The sequence below is a fragment of the Drosophila arizonae genome, chromosome X, assembly GCF_054131065.1.
Source record: "Drosophila arizonae isolate 15081-1271.41 chromosome X, UAZ_ARI_1.0, whole genome shotgun sequence".
Classification (NCBI taxonomy): domain Eukaryota; kingdom Metazoa; phylum Arthropoda; class Insecta; order Diptera; family Drosophilidae; genus Drosophila; species Drosophila arizonae.
Genome location: NC_142927.1, coordinates 11,033,625 through 11,059,854, shown reverse-complemented (window position 1 = coordinate 11,059,854; position 26,230 = coordinate 11,033,625). Strand labels below are relative to the sequence as shown.

The window sequence follows — 26,230 nt, the reverse complement described above, 5'->3', positions numbered from 1 at the left end:
GGCACCTGTTTGGCGCGGCGTTTTAGATTAGTCGCCTGTAATTAGTTAATAACATGGCATGGCATGTCTAAATTGCAGTCGCGACATCAAATTGTAAGCGGCTACATTTTGATGCTGCTGCTGCTGCTGTTGCTGTTGCTGTTGCTGGCGCATTTTGATTGATGTTGCTGCGGGCGCAGCGTAAATCTATCGAAACGGCAGCCCAAGCATAAAAAATGTTATGCATATTTTTAATTGATAAGTTTTTAGCACATGATAAATTTTAATATGTGGCAGCTTGTCACCAGCGACAGCAATAGCAGCAGCAACTGAAGCAGCAGCAGCAACATCAGCAACCTGTTGCCTGCAGCAGCAGCAGCAGCAACAACAGCAGCAGCAACATAAGCCGACATAAATCCATTAAAGCCGTACAAATTCCAAGTAAATTAAAAGCAGTTAAACTCAATTGATTTTGAGAAGCTGCAACAGCAACGGCAGCAACAATAAAAATAAACAACAGACAGCAGCAACAGCAGCAACAGCAGCAGAAGCAGCAGCAGCAACAAGCAGCGCCCAAAACGCAAAAGGCCACAAAGATATCGCTGGCACGTCCAGGCGCATGCAACAGATTCAAGTCCGGGTCCGGGTCCAGGTCCAGGGTCCAGAGACAGGCGCAGACAGAGGCAGAGGCAGAGGCAGAGGCAGAGGCAGAGGCAGAGGCAGAGGCACAGGCCAAAAGCCTCAGCTCAATAAATTTTTATCGCATGTGTGTCTCAGTGCGTGTGTGCGTGCGTATGTCTGCGTCTCTCTCTCTCTCTCTCTCTCTCTCTCTCTCTCTCTCTCTCTCTGTGTATGTGTGTGCGGGCAAGTCAATTGGCCTGGCCAAAAGGAATGCGTTGATATTGAAACAGCTATGGAAACAAGAGCAACAGCAGCAGCAGCAGCAGCAGCAGCTAAGGCCACAACAGAAGCCAAAGCAAAGGCGTTGTACAAACACATACATAACAACAACAACAACAACAACAGCAACTGCAAGGGGTAAAACCTTCGGCCAGCCGCTTCTCACATTGAGCCACAAGCGCGCGCTTTAAGCCGCCTTCAAAAAAACAAAAGCAAAAGCAAAAAACAAACAGAAATCCGAAATGAAAAAGCAAAGAAACGATTCGTATAAAAGGGAAACCAACGAGGCACAAAACATGAGTCATATGCCAACAGCAACAACAACAGCAACAGCAGCAACTATCAGAGAAACAACAACAACAGGGACAGAGTCAATATTTTTCTTTATTGTTGGCCAAAAATTTGTGGCAACAGCGGAATTGATTATGCTGTCTCTGTCTCTGTCTCTGTCAGTCGCTGTCTCTGTCTCTCTGTGTCTGTGAATGTGACTGTCTCCATCTCTATGTCTATATCCCTAACTCTATCTGTCTGTCTCTCTCTCGCTCTCTGTATCTATCTCTATCTCTATCTTTCTTTCTCTATCCCTCACTTTATCTCTCCCTCTCTCTCCTTCTCTCTCCCTCTCTCTTTGTATCTAGCCCCATCTCTCTTTCTCTGTCTCTAACTCTATCTCTCTATCTCTTACAATGTCTCTTTCTCTATCCCTCTCTCTACATATCTCTATCTCCTTATATCCCTCTCTATCCTCCCTATATGTCTCTTTCTCCTTCTTTCCCTCTCTCTCTCTTTCTCTGTCTATCTCTCCTTATCTATCTCTACTTCTGCCTCTGTCCCTGTCTCAATCAGACCATATGCTTCTCTGTCTCTGCGTCTATTTCTGTCTCTCTCTCTCTGCTTCTATCTCTCTATCCGAATCTCTATCTGGTCTGTCCACATATCCCTATCTCTGTCTCCAACTCTATGTATACCTTTGTCTCTGTCTTCATCCCTATCTATATATCTCTCTCTCTCTCTGTCTCTGTTTATATCACTAACTCTAACTATGTCTTTGGTCTTTGTCAGTCGTGGCTTCTGCCTCTCTCCTCTTTATATTTCGCAGTATCTGTCCCTGTCTCTCTGCTGCTCTTTGTCTCTTCCTCCATTTAGCTCAGCTCTGCTGTCCTTCTCTAAAATATTAAATTGAAAATTTATTAAAAGCAATTTTATGAAATTTTTACTAACCATGCATGATGCAGTTTTTGCAACTCAAAATTACTTTTAGTTGAGCATATTTCCTTGAACTGACATTTTTGCGGCTATTCTGAGTTGCAGCTCAAAAAGTTGCTGGGCCACAAATAAAGTTCTCTAGCCAAATTTGATCTAAATTTGTTGAGCACAGGATTTGAGTAACAACATTTTATTCAATCTGCGTAAGTGAAGCTTGAGTCAGATTTAAATTTATTAATATTTTTATTTTATTTTTATAAAATTTTAAAAATATTTAAAAGTTACCGAAAGAGGCTTTAAATATTGTTAAAATATTTTAGTTATTTTCATTCAATTTCTAAAAATAAAAATATAGTTCAAATGAAATATATATATATTCAAGTCAAGAATAAATTATAATCTAACTATAGATAATTAGATACTATATTCTATTTCTATTATTAGATTTATGTTATTATACTTCTATCATATATTTCCCTCTAAATCTATGTATAATCTCTCACATCTTGTGCTCTTTGCAATATGTAGCTAATAAACAAGTGCACGATTATCGGAGCAGTGACTGAGGCCGTAGGATTGCGGCCAAGTGTCGCAGCAGCCGCAGACCAAGAGGCATCTTTTGTGGTTGCTGTTGTTGCACCCACGCAGTTAATGCCACAGCAAGGTCTATGAAATGCCAAGCGACGAGCAGCAGCAGCAACAGCAGCAGCAACCACAGGCTGGCAGCCTTTGGCATTTAACTGACCCAACTGCAACAGCAATGCTGTGGAAGCTGCATAGCTGGCTGCCACTTGTGCAACAGCAACAACAAAAACTTTCTCTGACCAAGAATGCGCGCAGCTGCAACAGCAACAGCAACAACAACAGCAACAACAACAACAATAGTATGTGTATGTTGAGCCTGCTGGCCAAATGTAGCCGTAGTCCAGTTCAGTTTTAGTCCAGTCATTCATGCGCTTGGCCAACTCACTCACACACACACATACACACACACATGCTCGGTTAGTTAGAGCTGCAACAACAACAACAACAGCACCCGCCGCGTGTCGATTGAAAATTTATGATCACAATTTTGGTTAATGCATTTTCGTGTTTGTGCCATGATTACCAAATGTTATTCACGCTCCAGTGAGTGTATTCACATGTCTGCATGCGTGTGTGTGTGTGTGTGTGTGTGTGTGTGCCTGCCTTGGTCTTAGCAATCAATGCCAAAATGGCGCGGGCGCAGTGCGACTTTTTGGTATTTACGGTTAACTAAACATTCCAAACGGGCCACGACAAACTCCACCAACTACTGCCACTGGCTGACGGACTGGCCAGCTCTGGCCAGGGTTGCCAGCCACATCTGCGATATACACACTCACACACCAACACTCACTCACTCTCTCACACACACACACTCATATATCATTTGGTAAATATTTAGTCAAGTTGCAGTTAATTAACCAATTGCCGCTGTGCAGTTAGTCAAATCATTTTATTTGATATTATTCGCTGGCGCAGTGTTGCACAATGCCAATTAGTATTGTTGCAACTTATGGCAACGGGCAAGCGAGTTGACAATTTGTTATATTCGGACTTATTTATGCTTTTGCCAAAGCCCATATTGTAGGCTAAATAAGTTATTGCTTGACGTTCATTTTCTAACCAAACTATTTATTAAGTGTTGCAAAAAGATTTTTGTTTAGTATATATACTAAAGCAGCAGAAATCGTCGAATGAGCATTTTTCAAAAAATTCATTGCAATTTATACAGGATACATTGTATTTGATAATTTTTATTCTAACTCAGAGAATTTTGTATAAATATATTTTTATATATTTTATTTATTTATTTTTATATATATATATATTTGTTTTTCTGTTTTTTATATTTATTTTTTTTTATTTTTTACTTTACATTAATTTTAGTTGTTTTTTTAATATCTTTTATATTATTTTATATTTCTATTTATTTTTTAAGGCAATATTTAATTTGCTAAAAGTAAAAAAAGGAAATAAAAATACTAATAATATTTATTATTATTTTCTTTTGTAGAAAACTAATCAAAATCAATAACAAAAATCTACTGAATATTTATTTAAAATTCCATAGAATAGTAAATTAAAAATTAAAAATACGTGTTTTTATTGTCCTAAAAAATTCTTTTGAGCTTCAGATTCAACAGATTTTTTATCATGTTCTTTTCATGTGTTTCATTTTGTTTCATTTTGTTTCATTAAAATTATTATTTTTTTTTCTAAGAAGAAAATTTGTTTTAAAGTTGTTTTAATTTTTTTATAGTGTTCTGATTTAATTATAATAATTTTAATTAAAAAAATAAATAATATTATTTTAAAATTATTTGTTTTACTGAACAAACAAAATTAATTTATAAATATTTGACTATAAATTTTACTTTCAAAAAATAATTATTAAAATTATGTTTGTTGGGTAACAAAAAATTATGAAAAATATAAAAAAAATATTAAATTGAAAATTTCTAAAGTTCTTTTTGTAGATCAGTTGAAACTAAATATATTTATTTTGAAATACTGCAATACACTTTGTGTTGGCAACTCTAGATAGCTGGCAGCAACAATCGCCGCTGCCAGCAGTAGCAGCAGCAACAGCAGCAGCAGCAGCAATTCCAATGGCCGCTTAGCAGCTGCTGTAAACATATTTTTGGCGTATTTCCGTTTTGTAAACTGTAAACTGCTCTCTCGCCTGACTAGGCAAAATGCATGTGGCATGCGGCATGCGGCATGCGGCATGTTACTGCTACTGCTGCTGCTGCTGCTGCTGCTGCTGTTGCTGTTGTTGTAGTTGCTCCCATTTTTGGGTTAGGCGTAGGATTGTTGACTCGGCTAATGTGTCTTGTAATTTGCATGGCCATTTGTGAAAAGTGAAAAGCGCGCCGCAGCTTTTCCAGTCAGCGTGCATTGCTATGTGTGTGTGTGTATGTGCGTGTGTGTGAAACGTTATTTTCGGCAGCTGTTTGCGAATTTTTCGTTTTTGTTTCTATTTCTTTTTCACATTTTGCTTCTTTTTCGTTTTGCGTAAATTATGCGGCGCATTTTCATACCGTTAGGCGCATTGGATAAACAGTAGCACTTACAAACGCCATTTATGGGCGGCGGGGGCAAGCAGCAGCAGCAACAGCAGCAGCAGCAGCAGCAGGAGCAGCTGACCAAAAGCGTCGCTCGGCTTTACGTTTATTCAAAATAAGCAAAGCCGCACACACAAAATGTTGCCAGTTGCTAAAATGGTCAAAAGGAAAAAAAACGGCCAAAAACGAAATGAAAAAGGCTAAACAAAAAAGTGGGCAAAAACTGTTTATGGTTATGATTGCGTCTATGCGAATGCTAAATATGCCAAGGAATGGTAATGCGATCGTTGTTGTTGTTGTTGTACACGTGGGCGTATGAGCAATGTTGCTGCTGCTGCTGCTGCGACTCCTGCTGCTGCTGCTTTCACACACAATTAGCGTGTGTGTTGCTGGTGTGCGCCGCATCTTTGTGTGGGTGAGCTACGAGAAATGCCTGGCCATAAATCATGCCAAGACTTGGGCTATTGTCGCAGCAACTGCTGCCGCTGCTGCTGCTGCTGCTGCTTTTGCTGCTGTTGATTGTGTCAGCAACTGCTGCTGCTGCTGCTGCTGTTGCTGCAACGGCAGCAATTGATTTGGGCAACTTTTGCCAGTTGCTGCTGATTGCCAGTTGGTTTGCTTTGCTTTCTTTTTCTTGTGTGTCGCGTTGCTTTGACTAATGATACGAAATACGCAGCAGCAGCAGCAGCATGTTGCTGACACGCGCGCATCGTTAGCAGCAGCCAGCTGCGGTTGCAGCTAGCTGCGTAGGTGTCAAACCAAGCAACATCAGCCGTCGCCCATTGCTCGGCTTAAGTTTCATGCGATTGTCATTGTTGTTGTTGTTGCTGTTGCTGCTGCTCTTGTTACTATCAGCAACATATGCTATGTGTTGCTGTTGATTGTGCAAGTGTTGCTACTGCATTCAGCAGCACTCGACATACTTTGCTCTTGCTTTTGTTGTTAATGATTACTAGCAACTGTTGCTGCTGTTGCTGCTGCTGGAATGCTGTTGTTGTTGTTGCTCTTGTTCTTAATGAATGTATTGCTGAGTATGTAGTATTATTGTAGCAGCAACTGTTGCTGTTACAGTTGTTGTCGTTGCCGTTAATGCTGGGCAAATGTTTTGTTTCTGCTGTTGCAATTCGACACCTGTTGCCGCTTAATATCAAAGCTAAAGCCGAGCACGTGAACGCTGTAAACAGCAACAGCAGAAACAGCAACAACAGCAACAACAGCAACCTGTTGCTGCCTCTTGTAGGATCATAATTCACACGCTGCAATCGAAAAGCAATAAAAGGCGAGCAGCGGCAAGTGGCCATCATCATAAACGGCACGATTACAACTCAGACGCCTGGCCACAGCAGCAACACCAACAGTAACACCAACAGCAACAGCAACAGCAAACACGAGCGATAAATCGATGCAGGGACAACAGGTGTCCAATAACAACATCCACAGCAACGGCAGCCGCAGCATCCACAACAACAACAAGAACAACAACAGTTGCCTTTTGTGGTTGCTGCAGCTTCCGCAATCTCGCTGGCCTTCGACCAGCTTTTGACACCAACAACAACAACAGCAACAACAATGACAACGACAACAGCAACATCGCTCTCTGTAGGTCTCTGGGTAACAATGCCAGACACCGCAAAGGCAAATGTCCCAAACGCCTTGCCCCCGCCTCAGCATGTTCGGTGGGGGCCAATCTGTGGCAGGCAGTTCCCCAACTGTGGCATCAACTTTGCCTTTGCCTTTGCCTTAACCTGAGCAACACAGTCCAGGCTTGGCCCAGACAATGCAAAATGCTCCAACAATTCTCAGTTGCTAATCTGCATTTATATGGGTTTGATTATAAAATTGTATAAAATTGTAATAACAATATAAAAAAAAAAAAAATAATCACAAATGTATAATAAAAAATTAAACAACAAATTTTCAAACGAAATAAGCCACAGGGATGAATTTATACTTCGCATCTTAAGGAAATAATTAGTTGATTTTTTTCAATAAAATTATATTAATTAATTATTTTTAATAAAATGATTGAAAACTCAAACCACATTTAAAATTATTGAAAATTAATAATTTATGTTAAGGAATTTATATTTTACATTTAATTACATTAAAAGTATAAAATACTAAAAAATATGTACATATATATTAAAAAACAAGAAAAAAGTGTTTCAATAAAAATAAATAATTAAAAATATATTAAAAATAAAATGAATAAATCCACTTAAGTATTTTTATTTAAAAAATAATATTAAAATAGCCCTAAAATATTTTTAGTTGAATAAGTAAATAAATATTAATAAATTAAAAATAGTTTAAAAATATTTTTATTTTTTTTATTTTATTTATTTATTTTATTTTTTTTATTTATTTATTTATTTATTTTTTGTAATAAGTAAATTTCTATGAAAGATAAATAATTATTTACAATAAAATATAGTCACACATATAGTATATTTTCTGAAATAGTAGACAATTCCAAAGGACAGCCATGGCCACGCGAATATGGCCAAGTGCATGCCAGGGCATTTCTTTTTCTTCTTCTTGCTTTGCTTTTGGGGCATGGGACAGACTGAGCGAGCGGAAGCGAAAAGGAAAATGAATAGCGCAGAAAATAGCGCAGAGCAGGCAACAACTGAAGAAGAGGCAGATAAAATAGCGCGCGTGTAACCTTGAGATAATTTAATCGTTTGAGCATGCACAGAGAGAACGGGGAAGAGCGAGAGAGAGGGAGAGATCGAGCGAGAGTCGAGCGTCGATCGTTCTAGCCAAATGCGAAACAAACAATTGAAACACATTTTACAACGCGAGACACAAAAAAAAAAGACCAAAACATGCCGAGAAAAAGTCAGTGGGAACGCAATGGAACTGGAACAATGATGAAATGATAATGAAACAAAAGACTGACAATAGCCGAAGAGCACAAGAGTGAATTGAGCTAGTTCAAATAAGGAATCTAGAGCTGGATCAGAGAGAGCTTCGAAGAGTTCCAAGATCTAAGAGCGTTTCTTCTTCTTGCCTTCCTGGTAGCAACAATCAAAGTCTTAGCTGAAGGATCTGCAAACTGAAAGTCGTAGCAACAAGTTCAATAAGACGAGAAATTGTTGAAAATACTTGAGGGCGCATCACTAGATTCCGCTTCCAAAAATAAACAAAAGAGCAGCAATAGAAGAAGCAGCAACAACAGCAGCAGCAACAACAGCAGCAGCAACAGTTGCTGTTGGTAAAAGAAAGCATTTCTTTATCGATGCGAATTGCTGCTGTCAAGCACTCGAAGTGAACTTTGCACAAGGCAACAGGCACAGACAGCGAGGTCTCAATGTTGTTGCTGCTGCTGCTGCTGTTGCTGCTGTTGTTGCTGCTGCTGCTGTTGCTGCTCTTCGTCTCATCGTCAGCAAACACTGATAAATTATTTGACAGATTATATTTGCGTTGAACTTTGGCAACAGTCGGCGGCTGCATTTATTAAAAATAAGAACACACGACGCCAGCGTAGCGCAACAATTCGCACACAAAAATACTACGCTCAGCAAATAAAAATGGCATGAGAAAGCGCTGCAGTTGCACGACCAACAGATGCCCTGTAAAGGCGAACGAATTACACTTTGTCTAGTTCGAGTGAGAGAGAAAGAGAGAATGAGACAGAGAGAGAGAGTGACAGATAGAGCGAAAGTGAGAGTGTGAAATAGAGAAAAGTAAAATGCTGATAAGAGCATGATTAATCAGTTGATATATGTAGGTCTGTAGTATATACAGTTTATATACATTATATAGAATAAAATGAATTTCTTTAGAGTAGTTTCAGGTAAGAAATTTAATGTTACATGTGTGTAAATACCCTAGTATTTGGGTATATGTGTGATATTTAAAGAGATAGTATGCAATATATAATATATAAGAGATATAATATATTAAGACATACATATTTGATAGCTCAAAAGAGCTAGAAATATAATATAGGATATATAGGGTATTTAGGTATATACAATGAGTAACATTAATATTCGGTTTTTTTATTTTTCAACTTCAAAGGTATAAGTAGATATTACATATAAGGCATATATGTATATGGTATTCATAAGATATATATATATTTATTTTAAAGGTAATTGAAAGTATGCTGGAAACATAATATGATATATATAGGATATTTGACTATATATAGAGAGTATAGAATATATATATGACATATTTATAGAGTCTATATAATATGCACTTTGTAATAGAGACACATATATAAATATTTTACAGCTCAAATTTTTTATGTAAGTTAATTTCAAGCCAGTTTGAAATATAGTTGGATATTTCGAGTATACATGATATAGATAGGGCTTACAGATGTATGATATGATGGTATATTCAATATGCACAATATATATATAAATATATCAAAATATATATAGCTGATGTACTGTAAAATATTATTGGAATACATCAGATATTTGGATATATATAATATACAGATATATATGATATTCCTCATATATTCTACTGCATCTCATGCCAAACATGAACTTCCGCTAGCACAAATGCTGGGCTAACTTTTTTTCTTGTCAAGCAACAGTCTGTCATGCCGATCATTAGCGCACCTACAGGGTATTTATAATATTGACTAGAAACGCCTAGAGTGAAAGCATACGAGCAGCAGGCCGAGCGGAAGGCGGCAAAGACTCAGTGCCAGGCAGCTGCTGCTGGAGCTTGTGCCAAAGCCGTAGTCAAGCCGCTGCGCAGTCCAGCGCCCCTCCACCCCTGTCTCCCGTGCCCCGAACACCTCCCCTCCCACCTCCAACTCTACCTGTGCTAGTGCCTCGGCTCGGTTTTTGCCCGTTGCCAGTTCGTTTGCTAACAAATGAGCGTCATGTCTTTGCCGTCGCAAAACAAATCTGAGCAATTTTTTATGATAAATAACACCCGACCAGGAGAGAGCGAGAAAGAGCAGGGGGAAGAAGGGGAGGAGCAAGCGAGCGAAAGAGAGAGTGATAGACTTAGATAGCGAGTGAATGAAAGAGGAAATGAGACACATGAATATGCGCGAGAAGAACAAAAACAACGTAGCCATGCGAGAGCATAGTGAATGCATGACAGCAATATACCCTGTAAAAGATTAGTTGATGTAATTTGTGATTGAAAAAATACTATCGAATATATATGTATAGGGTGTATATATATGAACAAATAATATATATGAAAATGAATTTAAAACACAAATCGGATCTTTTTAATATATAAATACCCATATGCAGTACATGACCTTCAATATATACCGATTTCTATATCTAATGAAGCCAAGTAAGTTAGTTATATATAGTTTTTATATAGTATTGTCTATATAGTCTATGTCCATATTACCTATATAGTAGATGTTTAAAAGGGCTTTTATTATAAAGACATAGGGATATATATAAATTTGATATATGGATAAACATTTTGAAAGATTTTTATATAATCTTTCTATGTTCACACTATGAAAAAAAAAAGATATGTATCAATTAGATCAAATGTTTAAATAGATATAACACATAGTTCTCAGTGAACTCAACTGTACTTTTATTTTCATGAACAGAGTTTTGTGTTTATAAAACATTTCAATATAGTTATTTAGCGATATTTGAAACGAATACTCAAATCAATATATATTGCGCAATCAATGCTAATTTAGACAAAAGCAACATACACTGATATGTTACATTTACAGGGTATCATATCATATGTGTGTGTGTGTGTGTGTGGAAACTAACATGGCATAGGCCGAGCTAAGCAGGCTGGTAATATTTAGTGCGGGCCCCCAGGCGCTTAACGGGGTGGCAAGCGGAGGATGAGGAGGGGGCGTTTGGGAGGAGGCGAGGGCGCAGCGACTGTGCGCCTCAGCGAGAGACTGCTGCAACTCTGCCTCCTGCAACTCTGGCACTCGGCGGCGACTTGTGTAAACAAACAAATCGCTGCAGATTTATTTTAGTGCAAAGCGCACAGCGAAATTGCTCAGGCATGCGTGGGTAGTCAGTGCAACAGAGATAGAGAGAGAGTGAGAGAGAGAGAGAGGGAGAGAGAGACTGAGTGCGAGCGAGTGGCCGGCGCGCAGTCGCAGAATGCGGCTGGAATCGATGTGCGATTGAAAAATGCGCGCTTTCAGCGCGGTAATTAAAAGATGAATCGTTTGGCATGTGGCAAATCTAATAAGTTGCCACAGAGCAGCCGCAGAACTTGCAACAAATGACGTGTCATTAAGAGCGATAACGCCCCATTTTCGTGGCAGCAACGACGACGACGACGACGATGGCGATGGCGAGGCCATGCCACACGTTCCACGTTCAACCGCCGGCTATATGATTGATGCCAGCTTTTATGGCTAACGGAATGTGGCATGCAACAACTGACTGGGCAGCTGCCAGTGAAAGTTGCACCCCTACCCTAACCAGAAAAGCCAAATACTCAAAAATGAACGAAAAAAAAACTAAACAAAAAAAAAAAAAAAAAAAAAAAAAGAATAAAAATGCCAAAAGAAAACGAAAATGTTGTCCGCTAAGCGGAAGCAACCTAACGGCACATTCCATAGAAACGTTGCACTATTGGCCAGGAACAGTTCCTCTGCATCAGCAGCTGCTGCACGCGCCACACACAACTTTCACTTGGAGCGAAGGGTTGTGCCCAAACACTCATTTAGCTGATAGAAATCTTCCCCTCGGCTCGCGAAATTGGGTCAGCTGAGAGCAGCTGACGCGACGAGGGCCAAGCAAATAACGGAACGACGACCCTCTCCAACAGTCAGGCATTTGCACTTTAGAACAACTGCTCTGCTTCCACTGTTCCGCTAAGCTAGCTATTTTCGGCTGTAAATAGCTAAAAATCAAATGAGCTGAAACATCTAATGACAATGCTCTTTATAAAGTCAATCTGAAGACAAGTTAGGCAAATGACTTAAGTATGTATAGTGTTGTAAAACGAAGTAAGAGGTTAGCTAGCATTCATATTATTTTAGAGTCCATAAAAATACAAGGAATTGCTATAGATATACCTAGCTAGACTATAATTATGGTTAAGCAATATATCTCGTATGATAGTGAGTTCTAAAGACAGTGTTGAAAAATGTCTATTACTTTTATTACGAATAAAATATAACAATATAAATAGCAATAGGTAGACAATAGATATACGATAGATATATCATAGATGAACGATATACGAATGATAAATGCGCGGTATACGATGGGCATAATATCAATATACGATATGTATACGATAGGTATATGAGAGGATATGAGAGCTATGCGATAGGTATACTTTAGGTATACCTATCTGATACCTATGTAGGTACCTACCGTCTTATACCTAGGTATAAGAAAGATATATGCTAGCTCAACGATAAGAACACGATAAGTATATGTGAGGTATACGATCGATACGCGATAATTATACGATAGCTATATGATAGGCACATGATAGGTATATATGAGGTATACTATCGATATGCGATAAGTGTACGATAGGTATACGATATATATGTATATAAGAAGTATATGATAGGCAAACGATAGAGAGAGAGAGGTATGCAATAGATATACGATAGGTATATCTGCCTATAGGTATATCTATCGATAGGTCCGCTAGGCGAATGATGGGTATATGAGAGATATGCTCAGAGTACACAATAGGCGGGCGATAGGTATACAATATGTATACGATAGGTATATAATAATAATAATGTAATAACGTATACGATATATATATAGACAGAGAAAAAGACGGACGGACAGGAGAAGATCGTGCCTAGTTTTCATTCTTATTGGGCTGGCTATATGTATGTCATGTCATACATATGAATATATTTAGAGATAGAGATGAATAGAGAGAAATCCCCTGCATTTCACAATATAGAGAAATATCTAAATAAAACATATAGAGATTAAGGGAAAGCACGGCAAGAGTTTCTCTTGCTTAGTTTTCCATTAGCTCACCGCAATGCATATCCCGAAACGAAATAATACGATGACAACTTAATGGACGCTCAGTTCCAGGTGCGCACTTACCTGTAAATGGAAAGAAACAGAAAGAATGGCAATTAGATAAAGGTATTAAAAAGGGTAGCATAGAAGTGGCTTGCACACACACACACACACACACACACATAGAAGGAGCCCATCGATCAGTGGAACAACAAAGCGAAATGCCGCCGCGCATTGTGTGTAAAGTATAAAGAGAGCGAGACAGAGAGGGGGAGAGACAGATAGATAGATAGAGAGAGAGAGAGAGGGAGAGGGAGGGCGAGTGATGAGTTTGCATTGGATTGGCCGAGCCTCAATTGCATAAGTGCAAACTGCAATTAAGCACAATTCAATAGCGATTCAGAGTCAAGTGCAACAGACACTTGCGGCCCGTGCAACTGTGCAACTGTGCAACTGTGCAACAATCAACAATCAGGGGCAACAACAGCAACAATGGCTCGGCTGCCGCTGCTGCCGCTGCTGCTGTGAAAATTGATTAAACTCATTCATCAAATCGAATGTGTGGCAAGTTCAAAATGCGAGCAGCAGCAGCAGCAGCAGCAACAACAACAGCAACAGTTGCAGCTGCAGCTGCTAAGCCAATTGCCAATTGCCGTGGCAAGCAAATCAATTGTGGCCTAATGAAATTATGGCAAATGCGCCCAACTGGGCGTATACGCAATGCGAGAAGATGGCTGCTCTATGTGACATATGTGTTGGAGTGAAAGAGAGAGAGAGAGAGAGAGGGAGCGAGACCGAACGAGCGTGAAACAAACAACTTTCGAATGACCAGTTGACTAACTAACTAATTTCTGTGAGAGAGAAAGGCAGCGACGGGGCGTGGCCACAATTTACTTTTATGCAGTTAAGAACAACAACAGCAACAACAACAACAACAGCAACAACAATGCGTTTGCTTGTTCGCCAAATGCATTTTGGAGGGGGGTGGGGGGGGGGGGGGGATGGAAGCACAAAAGTAGCGAATGTCAGGGAGCGAGCGAGCGAGCGAGAGAGAGAGAGACAGAGAAAGAGAGAGAGGAAAAAAAGGCAGATATGATCCAATTCAATTTAAGCGCGTGTCGCATGCAAACGACACAAACAGCAAATAGTAAATTGTTGTTGTAGCTGTTGTTGTTGTTGTAGCTGTTGTACAAATGCAATTACAACTAAACACACAGACACGAAGAGTTGACGCCACCGCCAACGACGATGGCAACGGCGTCGCACTATTTTTTTTGTTTTTGTTGTTTTTTTTTTTTTTTTTTGCTCCGCCCACTTTTCCCACACCCATGTTTTTGTTGTTGTGTGCAATGACGACGCCGTCACGAAGAAACAACAACAACAACGCTTAAAAAGAGAGAGGACACAACAACAAAAGCAGCTTGAAATTAAAATACAAGAAAAAATAAACAACAAAAAAAAAAAAAAAAGAAAAAATAAATAAATAAATAAAATAGTACAACAGAAACTCAAGCCGAAAGCGGCGATGCACTGCAAGTTTACATAAAATATATATATATTATAAATATGTATATATGTATATATAAATAAACATGTGTAAATAGATATAGATGTGCTAATATATACATATAAGTAAATTATTTTATAAATTAAAAAAAATATATATATATATGTATATCAATATCCGTCTAGTTGTCTCTCCGTCTGTCCGCCTGTCCGTCCGACATGAGACTAGCAACTTGATTTTTGGAACACATATTCGTATATATAATAAATAAATATTTAAATATAAAAACATATTTAAATATTTCTAAATAAAATAATAAATAATATACAAATAATATATATCAAATATAAATTTAAATATTTATTATTATTATTATTATTATTATTATTATTATTATTATTATTATTATTATTATTATTATTATTATTATTATTATTATTATTAAATATTTAAATATTTTTATTTCTATTCACTTAAATATTTATTTTATGAATTTATTAATTTATTTATTTATTGAATTTAATCTTTTATATACATATTTTTTAACTTTAATAATTAATATGTTTTTACATTAAAATATTTATTTAATTTAAATTAATATTTTATAACTTTAATAATAATATATATTCATCATTTTATATTATATATATATTTTATTATTATATTATTTTATATTATATATATATTATTACTATTATTTATTATTATTTATATATATATAGATATATCTACTCATCTTCACTTCGCCCTTGCCACATGAGACGACTTTTCATGCTTTTCCCTTAACCATTTTTCCTACAGGCAATTGTAATTGAATCAAATTTATAAGTCTTTTGAGAACGCTTGAGGCGTGCTTCATTATGTGTGTGTGTGTGTGTGTGTGTGTGGGTGTGGGTGTAGGGACGGGCAGCCTGAGTAAACTGTGAAATGGGAAAATGGGTAAACTGGGAAACTGGGCACCAGAGTCAAGTGCGATTCACACCTGAGCATTCCCTCTCTCTCTCTCTCTCTCTCTCTCTCTCTCTCTCTCTCTCTCTCTTTCTCTCTGAGTCGTTTGCTTGCATTTGTTTTACTATTATTATTTTTTGCGATCTCTCTCGCTGTTGCTGTTGTTGTTGCTGTTGTTGCTTTTGTCGTTTTTCTCTCGCCATTTCATCTATTCTCATTCGCATCTGTTGTCGTTGGCTGTCTGTCAGCGCTGACGTTGATGAAAAGCGTTGCGGCACTCGTGGGAAAATCGACGCTGCTCCTCTTGGCCCGCCCATTCCCGCCAATGCCGCCCCCACCGACTCTACCTGTGTGCCCCTCCCTATCATCACTGATGTTGTTTGCCACGTTTGCGGTTGCAGCTCTGTATGTGTGTGTCTCTGCGTGTGTGTGTGTGTGTCTGTGTGTGTTTGTATTGCTGTTTTTGGGCTTTGCCATTTCGTGTGGGCTGATGAAAAAGTTTCGCCGCAATTCGTTGCACTGCATTAAGCAAAGCAGTGCAACAACAACAACAACACCAGCATTCATTCACAATGACACCAACAACAATTGCTAAGCGAAAGCAACGCAATTGTTGCTCTTGCTCTTGCTGCTGTAGTTGTTGCTGTTGTTCTCATCGCACCTGGTTTACCTGCTGATTGTAAAAAAAACAAAAACAGATCGCATTTGCCCTGCTATGCTTCTTCTCTCCTTCATCTACGCTCTCCCTCACTCTCTCTCTCTCTCTCTCTCTCTCTCTCTCTCTCTCTCTCTCTCTCTCTCTCTCTCTCTCTCTTATCACGCCCTTCGCTCGCTTAACTTTTGTGTGTGCGGCGCGCCCACCTCTTGACCGATCCACCGCCCACCACCAACCGCCCATCGTCCACCCACCAACTACCTAAACAAAGCTTATCAGACAGTGCCGACGTCGCCGTCGACGTTGGCAGCGCTGCTGGCGACGCACCGTTGCCTGCATATGCATTTGAAATTTCACATTTCTAATTCTAAATCTATTTTCATTTCCGAATTCTCGTTTTATTGTTTTCTATTTTGTCCTGCAAATTAAGCTGATAAGCGTCGCAGTCGATAGAGCTGATAAAAGAGCAACAGCAACAACAGCAACAAGAACTTTGCATATGAGAAAAACTAAGCGTATATAGCTAAGAGATTTGAGCAGTTCGTATACCCTAGAATAATGGAGCTTATTCGAGCAATATCTATCTATATAACTATACCTATATATTACCATCTTTACATGACACGATTTCTCGATTTCTTAGTTCGATTACCCTATAAAAAGTCAACTTTTTCAAGGTATATCTTTATCTAATATATGTATATTGCTAGGCGATTTTCGATTTCGACTGGGTATTCGTTGATACAAGCTAATATCAACAAAAATTACAGTCACATACACGCAAGACTCAAGTACTCTCAACACTTTCCAAGAAAAATCATAAACGTTTCATATATGTACGTATATGTACATATATCCAAGCATTCTATGTAGACCCCGGATAAAATGTACTTCATAAAATGTACTTCAAACGATTCCATTCATAAGAATCGAAATACAATGCCGATGAAATGATCTTCGGCTTATTAGCTGAAATGGACGAGCTTAGAAAAAAAGAAAAAGAAAAGTGTGGACGAAATGCGTATACGTTATACGACTGGTGTGGCTTATAACGTATACGCCATGTTTTTAATTACGCTCACGATTTATGGCAATTCGCATCATTTGCTATTTACTTGACTCACCCTGTTTGCTTATGCAGCAGGCAGCGACACACACACACGATAAAGAATTTGTTGTAAACTACAAACAAACAACAAATTTTATTTGCACAAATGTTGGAGAAAAACAGTTCGTTCACTCTCTCCCTCTCTCTCTTTCTCTCTTACTCTCACTCTCTCGCTTGCACTGGCCCTCTCTCTCTCTCTCTCTTTCTATGATTATAGGAAAAACGTGGCGTTCATTTCTTATGCGCTACGCGACGAAAAAAAAAAATCAGAGGAAAAAAAACCAAGAATTAAATAAATGGGAAACACACGAAAAAAAAAATACAAAATAATTAAAGCAGAGCAGTTAGCAGTAGCTAAATTGCTCGCAATTACAGCTATAGCAGCAGAGCGCCAGGCAACAACGGTAAATTTGTGTGTACGGTAAACGACAAACGGCAAACGGCACGGACTGCGTCCAAAGGAATTTGCGCATATGAACACGTAGACGCAATGCTGCTGCTAAGCTGACGCAAACGCAAACGCAGACGCAACGCTGGCGCGACGCAGACGCGGCGGCGGCGACGGCGACGGCGACGGCGACGTAGACCAAACGTAACACGAGCCTCCCACAACTCGCTCCTCCATCTCACAGCAAAACCAACAACAATCGAGTGTGACGCGCTTAGCCTTGAGATCGCAACCAGCCGCCTGCAGCATGCAGCGGGCAGCGGGCAGCAGGCAGCGACGCACGCGTTTTTGCGCGCCTTTTTGCAGCGCACTGTCAAAGCGGAAATTGACAATGAGGAGAAAAAAAAAAAATAAACGAAAACAAAATTGCTCAAAAATGTGCAAGGAAAGTGCGTGAATTGTTGTTTGTTTTGCTGATTGCGGGTGGATGCGTGCGCTTCAAGTCGAGAACCCACTTAGAATGCAACGTCAGCGACGGCGACGACGACGACGCACACAAATAACTAACAGCGACTGTAGTAAAATGACAACTGAAACCGCAGGCGAAATGAAAACGAGTAACGACAACAGCGACAGCGACGATGACGCCGGCAGCGACGCTACTGCAGTTGGCGTTGGCGTACAAAACGATTCTAACGCAGCGACGACGCGGTCTTTTGCTATTGCTGTTGCCACTATTTGTGTGTGTGTGTGTATGTGTGTGTGTGTGATTTTCGCATTCTATTTTGCAAGCTTTTCACTTTTCGACGACGCGACGTCGCTGCGACAATTGCACTCGCATTAGATGTAGAGCGCACGCTGTGTGGTGAGAGCGCATAAGAGAGATACGGCAAAATGAAATGGGAGAGAGAACGCGAGCACGAGCACGAGCGTGAGCGTGAGCGTGAGAGAACAGTGCGAATTTTGTGTGTGTGCGGAAGTGCAGCGGGTGACGCAGCAGCGTGCAAGGCCAAACGCGTGCGAAAGAGCCAGCGCGTGTGTGCGTTCGCGTGTGTTGGTGTGTGCCAGCCCATGAAGGCATGCATATGTGTGTGTGTGTGTGTGTGTGTATGTTTAGCTTTCTAGTTGGCAAGTGTAACTGATCGCATTAGACGTGTGCTGCTGAGAGCGCCCGTCGCCTCGTATGCATAATCGCACTCTTCGCACAGCTTTCGAGAGACTGCAGCCGCCCAACCGTCGACCGAAGCCGCCCTGCGATCAGCCATCGGCAGCGCAATCGCATATTGCACGCGCGTGCCCTTGAAAACTTGACCCAAACGGGGCAGCAGCAGCAGCAGCAGTAGCTGCCAAAGCGTTGACGTTGCCATGCCCCACTGCCGCCAACATGTGCCGGCTCGCGCATGCCCCGCCCCCCTCCATGCCATCATGCCTGTGTGATGTTTGTTCGCAAACAAAAGAAAGTGCACAAATTGTTAAAATTCTTAAAAATAAAACAAGTTCGTGCATGTGTGCTCAAAGCAAAACAGCGAGAACAAAAAAACAGCAAACACAATTTTGGGAAAACGGCAAAACGCCACGAAAAGCTCGCATGTGTGTGTGTGTCAGTGTGTGTGTGTGGGTGTGTGAAAGCCAATGTTCAACCGTTTTCATTGCCAAACACAATTTTTATACAAATGCGGTGCGGTATTTGCTTTTTTCTGTGCTTTTTATACCCTGAACCCATTGAAAATGGGAAATCAGGGTATAATGGTTTTGTTGAAATGTATGTAACAGGCAGAAGGAGGCGTGGCAGACCCCACAAAGTATATATATTCTTGATCAGGGCGACGAGCTGAGTCGATTTGGCCCTGTCCGTCTGTCTGTCTGTCCGTCTGTCCGTCCGTCCGTCTGTCCGTCTGTCCGTCTGTCCGTCTGTCCGTATGTTTGAACGCGTCGATTTCCGAAGATATAAGAGCTAGAGACTTGAATTTTTTTTTTAAATGACCGTATATACAGCGCGGACGTCGAGTTTGCTTTTAAAATTCGAAAAATCATCCCGTTATGTTTTTATCGACTAAAAACATTCAAGTTCAAATCAGATGCCTCTATAGCTAATTGTGAATGATTTTTCTTTTTTTAAATTTCTCAAATATTCAATATAATATGTAGATCATATGCTGAAAGTTTCATTAAATTCCGTTCAGTCAAAAATTAATAAAAAATAATCAAATATTTGGCCAATTAACAAACGCACGTGCAGCAGCTACAACAAAAACATCACATCAGCTGTTAGTTTCGTTTAGTTTTGGTAGATGGCGCAGCAGCAGTGAATCTATTTGAGTTTTGCCAGCGTCACCAGCAGGAGTGGGGTGGCCTAGTGTGTTAGCTGCATGACGCTCGATCAAGAAGTCGCGGTTCGAATCCCGATCGGTGCAACACTGATGTTAATTTTTTTTAATTGTTTCAAAATATTTTTATATTTTCATAAATGCGTTTTCTATTTAATTTATATTTTTAAATATACCGAAATTGAAATTTTAACTATACTTTATGTGCGTTTTTAATAGTTTGGTTATTCTAGCAGATTCTTAGAATCACATCAGCAGTTAGTTTCGTTTAGTTTTGGTAGATGGCGCTGCAGCAGTGAATCTATTTGAGTTTTGCCAGCGCCACTAGCAGGAGTGAGGTGGCCTAGTGTGTTAGCAGCGTGACGCTCGATCGAGGAGTCGCGGTTCGAATCCCGATCGATGCAACTGATGTTAATTTTTTTTAATTGTTTCAAAATATTTTTATATTTTATTAAATGAGTTTGGTATTTTATTTATATTTTTAAATACATTGAAATTGAAATTTCAGCCATACTAAATGAGCATTTTTATTTGTTGGGTTCAGGGTAGTATCTAGTCGAGCACTCTCGACTAGAATTTTCTTACTTGTTTTGCATTGCTATTTTTTGCTTAGTTGCGCAAATATTGCTAATACAGAAAACAAAATAGAAAAGCAAAACCAAAACCAAAACCAAAACTAAAACCAAAATAATGCGCAAGCAGGCAGGCAGGCAGGCAACATCAAAAGACGCAAAACTGCATGACAATAGACGAAAATGTAGACGAAGAAACCGAAGGAAGACGATGGCCAATGGGAGAGTGAAGAGTGGGGCGCATGTGATGTGCTGATGCAGCCAAACAGAGATGGAGAATGTGAACTAGTGCTGAAGAGGAGAAGCGCAAAGCAACTGCAAGTCTACAATTCTCCACATTCGTGTGAGAATGTTCATACACACGCATACGCATACTCACACACACACACACGCACAAATATGTTCTGATAGCTGTACATGTTTGCATGTATTGTCTGCGCTGTGACGTTTGCGTGAAGTGCGCAAATGGGCAAAAAATCGTTATGAATTGAAACTAAATTTGATCAGCACGAATTTGATATCAATATTCGAGTGAACTTTTTCGCATTTGAAATCAAATATTTGTATTTGTATTTTATAGGGAATTAAATAAACTTATATGTATGTATATTATATGTATATTATGTTTGTATGTATGTATGCATGTGCATGTATATAAATTCGAACTAGCTGATGTTCTCATGTGTAGGGTGCACTAAGAAATTTCTATGCGGCGATCGCAGATGCGAATTCGAAAGTGTAATGTGTATGTTCGTATGTATGTATGTATATACATAGATAAACGTGCATACATAGTTTTATGTGCGCACGCTGCCAAAGTCGCGCCAATTGTAAAATGCTCAAGGTCGCGCGGCGAATGCACCTAACTGAACAACAGCAACAACAACAACAACAACAGCAGCAGCAATAAAAAAGTACAACAAGAACAATAAAATGGCATGAACAACAATAACAATAACAGCAACAACAACAACAACAAGAGCAGCAGCAATGCAAGCCCGCCCGCATACGCAAAATGTTTGAATGTTCTACAAATTGCAAACTAGTGTACAAAGAGCAGCAACAAAAACAATTTGTGCTCGTAAATTGCAAAAGCGCCGCAGTCGCTGCCTCTGCCACTGCCACCGCCGCTGCCGCTGTAGCCAGCAACCGACAGCCGACAGCCGACAGCCACAGCCACAGCCCCAGCCGACAGCAAATGAATTTCACTGTCAAGGTCGAGGAGCGTCGCTCGTTCTGATGCGCAACGCATTGCGATCGCTGCAGCTGAAAGCAGCGGCATTACGCGCGTGGTGGCAGAGAGGCGGCGGCAGCGGCAGCCAGAGCCGATAGCAGGCAAGAGAGTGCGCGGGCGCTGGCGCGTGTGGGCGCGAACGCGTTCGGCATTGACGGAAACGACGCGCGACTTATGTAAGCGCTGCAATGGAGCAGTTGGCAGCGGCAGAGCGCGCGCCGCGGAGAGCGAAGCATCGAATGCACTACGCACGACGTCGCGTCGCCGTCTCGCCCGCTGCGACTGCCCACTGCTGCTGCTGCTGCTGCTGCTGTGTCTGTGCGTGTGTGTGTGTGTGTGTGTGTGTGTACACATGTATGTAGGTCTCAGCCCCACCCTCTCGCACACGCAGCATTTCCTGCAGTTTGTCGCTGCGCATTTCATATCGCGTCTGCTTTTTCGCCATTGTCGTTGTTGTTGTTGTTATTGTCGCTGTTTCAGTTATTGTTGTTTTGTGTATTTTGCTGTTCGCATGTTTTTCTATCGCCGCAATTGTTTTTCTCAAGTTCGTGGCTCTTGTGCAATTTGTTAGGGCGCCTCTGGCCCCGCACCAGCCCCCCCCCCCCCACACCCTCATCCGCACCAGCTGCTGCAGCCAGCAAGCAAGCAAGCAACCCACCCGCAGATGCGTAATAATTCACAAATTGCAGCGAGAGCGGTAAACAAAAACACTCATAAATCACAATGTTGCGACTAGCCGAGACTCGCCGACGCCACGCCCTGCACAGCCGCCGCCGCCGCCACCGCCAGCACCGCTGCCGTTGCCATTGCCCAAAATGCAGACATAATTTGACATAAGCGATGTTAAAGTTCAACCACAAACAACATCAAAGGCAACGCGAAATAAAAAAAAAAAAAAAAAAAAGCTTCGATGATCATCAGCTGATGATGCCAGGCACTGATTGACTCAACTCAACGAAACTTGACGACGACGACGACGACGGCGGCGATAATGTCAAAGGCAGTCGCTGCTGCTGCTGCTGCTGCTGCCGGCCCGAGCATCCCCCGCCGAAGCCCTGTTCTCATTCGGCACCAGCTCTCGGTCGTTTAATCATGTTCAAGAAAAAAAGTGCAGCGTCGTCGTCGTCGTCGTCGTTGTCGTCGTCGAATGCAGCGCCTGTCAAAGCTGCGATTAATCTCACTCGGAGAGCGCAGATACGCAGAGAGCGCGCCCAGCCTGAAGCACAGTGGGCCACAAGCTAATGAGCAGGGCATGAAAATGTTTAGTGTGCAAATGCAAAGAGAAGATAATGTCAAATAAATAAATCAACTTAAATAATGAAAATAAATAAATAGATTTAATAATATAAGTATCTAATCTTAATATAAATTAATTATTTAGTTTACAAAAATATAATAAAAATAAAATAAATAATTATGTTTTTGCTATTTATAAATATAGAAAACAAAAAATAAATGAATGTAGTTAAATAAATATGAAAAATAATATAAATAATTATATGACTAAATATGAATTTAAAAATTTATATATATATATTTTTTTTTTTAATTTTTGGCAAGCTTGCTCTGTTTAATCCAGAATAATAAATTTATTTGACTTTATATTTTATTTAACTAAATAAATTAATATTTTATTTTTCTTGTAATTATTTTGATGAAATTTGCCTGCTTTGCCCCACTATGCCATACATAATTGAGATATGAACTTGGTAATATTTCATAAAAAGCCTGACCAGAGCGCTGGAGAGCTGAGTAACTGGGCAATCGGCAAACTGGCAAACTGGCCAAGTGGCCAAGTGGCCAAGTGGCTAGCTGAGTGCTGATCGCGGCTTGTTCGTCTAGAAATAACTTAATTGTCACTCAATTACTCAGTTTTCAGCTAAAAGCATTCATTGCTCTGGCTTAACGTCAGACCCAAACGCCCACCGAGGGACGGAGGTGAGCCAGGCGAGCCAGGTGAGCCAGGTGAGTTGGGTGAGTCCGGCGAGCCAGTTCGCTGAGCCAGTCGAGAGCTTGAACTGGACGCTCGTTACTCTGGTCCTTGGCTAGGCGTGAATAATAGGCGAGAGCCTGAATGAAAATTGATGACTTGCGACAGTTTTTGGCCAAAGGGCAAATGCGGCTAAAAGAAGCCACAAATAAAACAAAATGCAAAAAAAAGAAAGAAAAAGAAAGATGTATACATATGTGTTTATATATATGGATATAAAATATATATGTATATATATATATATATATATATATATATATATATATATTTTTTTTTTTTTTTTTTATATAGGAATAAAAACGCAAAACTGGGCACGGCCCAAGCAAAAAGACGCCAACTAGAATAGCACACAAAAACTCTATATACACACATACACACACATATACACACACACCAACACTCATACATTTACACACATATAAAAGCGTTTGTCATGCCTTTCAGAGTTTTAGGCTAGCCGAACGGAGATGAGTTCCTCGGGCTGCATTCAGGGATTGCCAACTCAATGCAACCATCAATCAAATTTACTTCTTTGCCCCAGTGTAAATGAGTGCGCGCGTGTGTGTGTGTGTTTGTGTGCTTGTGTCCGTGTGTGGGTGTTGTGAGAGGTCGCTGCAAAGTTCATAGACCATTTGCCTTTCTAGTGCGTTATTTTGATTGACGCCTCAATCGAAATGCCTTGATTGAAGCTCTTAGCTGGTTTCTTAACAGTTTTTCAGTGCAAAAATTCTTGCAGATCGAAAACCAACAACAATAGATGTAAAAAATGCTAATGAGATCTATTAAGATGTATTACAAATTGTATGCTTGATTGATGGACTGATTGACTGACAGGGCGTTTGAGCTATCATAACAATGTCCATAGACTATTAATTATTGATTGAAAGTTTTGATGTGATGGAACTTTAAGCTGATTGAATAATATTTCATAATAATTTGGGATTGTTTGATTGACAGTGATTGAAGTTTTAAAATGGAAATACTTATGTAGTTGACTGATATTGCTTACGCAGTTTGAGCTCATATTTTTAGAATTGTTGGCTTTTGCATCAATTTTTATTGATATCTTCCATGATTGATGAACCTTTGTGATTGATGTGAGCTAAAGTATGAATTTAGTTACTTATGCTGAGTTTTTTGATTGATTTGTATTCCAGTCCGCTTATAAATATGCTTTCACTGATTTCACATCAATCATGATTGATGTGTATGATGATTGAACTACTTTTGAATCGTTTTGCTTATAAAATCTATTGCTTTAATATAGGTTATTTAATATGCCTAGCTTTAAGCGATGACTGATGTGTAATTGCATCGTGATTGATGCGTGATTGGTGCATGATTGACGCCTGATTAATGTACTTTTACCAATAGACATTTAGTTTTCAGCTAAAACAACTTAAATTTTGCATGCAAATTGACATTGAATTTATGCGTACATCATGATTGATGCTATTGTTACATTGTCAACTGGCAGCTTGATTGCCACAGCCCCAGTATGGCCTCTGCCATGGTGCCACACGGTTCACATGATGCCGCCGCACCACATAAATCCTAATCAAACAAGCTCTGGAGATGCTGCTGCTAAGGCTCCAGCCGAGAGAACCTGGAGATGCTGTTGGAGCCGAGGCCGAAGTGGCGGCCGCAGAGCGTGCATCTATAAATCCATTAATGCCATTTACCGCATAAACATAAAGAAAACGCTCCACAAATTCCCCGACTGCGACTAAGGCAGAGACTCAGACTCTGGCTGGAACTCAGCCTGAGTCGCAGTCGCAGTCGCAGCCTCTGTCGCCGTCTCTGTTTGAGGCATCAACACTATCAACGAGCGGCAAAGGCCTCCGCCTGGCCATCAGCGCGCATTGCAATTGCTCCATAAAGTAAAACTAAATTGCTCAATAATTTTGTCCACATTTGATTATGGCTTTTTTTTTCCTCTCTCTCTCTTTCTCTCACTCTTTTCGTTTTGGTTTTTTTTTTTTTTTTTTTTTTTTTGGCCAAGGCGATGTTGGCTTTCAACTTCGACTCGAGCATGAAGAAGGAGGCGCGCGAGTGGTGCTGCCCTGCGAATTGCAGTCACGATTGTTGCCCGGCGAATGGGGCCCACAAATTCAAAACCCATAAAGACATCAAAGCAGCAACGCGTGTAACAATTTGCCAGCCAACCAACCAACAACAACAACTACAGCAACAACAAAAAATTCATGTTGAACTGGCAAACGCAACAAAACGCAAATTAACAACGGCAATACATACACACACACACACACACACACACAGAGAGAGGGGGTGAGGGAGTACACAAGACAAAGGCCTCAGTAGGAGTAGAAGAGAAACGGACAGCCAGACAGACAACCAAAGACTAAGACATAGACAGCTCGGGTCGTGGTGCA

At 40.1% G+C, this 26,230-nt stretch overlaps 1 protein-coding gene across 23 annotated transcripts in view; it reads right to left on the bottom strand.

Annotated features, from left to right (window-relative positions):
• Window positions 1-26,230, bottom strand: part of mamo (maternal gene required for meiosis) — a 198,562-nt gene that overhangs the window by 99,894 nt on the left and 72,438 nt on the right. For 2 of the 23 annotated variants that reach the window (XM_089473921.1, XM_018015679.2), the window contains exons 1-2: window positions 18,230-18,385; window positions 17,343-17,571 (exon numbers count right to left, since the gene is read on the bottom strand). The exons of 15 other annotated variants lie outside the window; for them this stretch is intronic. The gene's annotated coding sequence lies outside the window, so the exon portion shown is untranslated. 6 more of the 23 variants (XM_089473917.1, XM_089473916.1, XM_089473920.1 and 3 more) reach the window with 5 other exon arrangements.